This window comes from Charadrius vociferus, unplaced genomic scaffold, assembly GCF_000708025.1.
Source record: "Charadrius vociferus isolate BGI_N301 unplaced genomic scaffold, ASM70802v2 scaffold720, whole genome shotgun sequence".
NCBI lineage: Eukaryota > Metazoa > Chordata > Aves > Charadriiformes > Charadriidae > Charadrius > Charadrius vociferus.
The window spans coordinates 27,586-28,899 of record NW_009646598.1 but is presented as its reverse complement, the minus strand read 5'-3'; the positions used below and the strand labels follow the sequence as shown (position 1 = coordinate 28,899).

Genomic DNA, 1,314 nt, shown 5'->3' with positions numbered 1-1,314 from the left:
CCAAGATGGTTGAGGGATTGGAGCATCTCCCTTATGAAGAAAGGCTGAGAGAGCTGGGACTCTTTAGCCTGGAGAAAAGAAGGCTGAGGGGAGACCTTATTACTACTTACAAATATCTAAAGGGTGGGTTGAAGGAGGATGGAGCCAGACTCTTCTCGGTGGTTCCCAGTGACAGGACGAGGGGCAATGGGTGCAAGTTGGAACATAGGAAGTTCCGTTCCACCACACGAAAAAGCTTCTTTACAGTTTGGGTGACAGAGCAGTGGCACAGGCTGCCCAGGGGGGTTGTGGAGTCCCCTTCTCTGGAGATTTTCAAAACCCGCCTAGATGCAGTCCTGAGTAATGTGCTCTGGGCAATCCTGCTTTAGCAGGGGAGTTGGACTAGATGATCTCTAGAGGTCCCTTCCAACTCTGAAAATTCTGTGATTCTGTGATTCTGTGATGCTGTGATAAGGAAGTTAATGCAGTGCTCCTGCATTGCTTATGGTCCTACCAAATATACCAAAAAACATCTCTCTATACAAATGACAGAATGACATTTTATCTTTTAAGTATGTTCGATTGATTGTAAAAACACATAGCTGGTCTTGAAAGAAAGCAAGCAAATGGACGCCACTGTTAAAAAGTGAACCTTTGTCTTCGGGATTGTTTGAGAGTCCACTGCTTCTATGTATTTTTTATTCTAGACATTGGGAAATATGAATGTATTTCCAATATTGCATGGTAGAAGAATGAAAAATGTTGTATGTGGACTTTTATAGTGGACACTGCTGTACCACAAAAATGTTTTCACCCATTACTTATATGTATATCTCAATATTTATATAACTATTTATATATTGATATGTATATAAATCCCTATATGTCGTTTAGACAAGAATAAATAACTTTTTAAAAACTCTTTTTTGTCCTTTCCACTAAACTTTAGCCATTCCTTGAGCCACTTGGAGGTAGAAATACACTGCAGTTTGATTAGTGCCCATTTCCCCCAAGAATTTTCTCCGTGTCATCTCCTGTTTCCACCAGCCATTTCTAAGAGCTCTAACCCAACTGACAGCTGCGTGAGTTATTCACACGCCATTAATCTCAGACTGCAATAGAAGTTTCCGTGGTGAAACGGTAATTTAGAACAGTAACTTACGTACTGACTAAAATGAAACATGGTGTTAAAAACTTGAAATCTGGCTGCATGTAGTAAATCTACACTAATACTTCTCTCAGACACTTTTGATTAGCAGCTGCTCTATATCCAGCTAGTTATGCTCTCGTTTCCATTTCATTGTGGGTCAGCAATGGAAGGGATGGAGAGGATGA

The 1,314-nt window shown here is 40.6% G+C and overlaps 1 protein-coding gene across 1 annotated transcript in view; it reads left to right on the top strand.

Annotated features, from left to right (window-relative positions):
• Nucleotides 1-1,314, top strand: part of THSD7B (thrombospondin, type I, domain containing 7B) — a 281,207-nt gene that overhangs the window by 268,332 nt on the left and 11,561 nt on the right. The window lies entirely within an intron of this gene.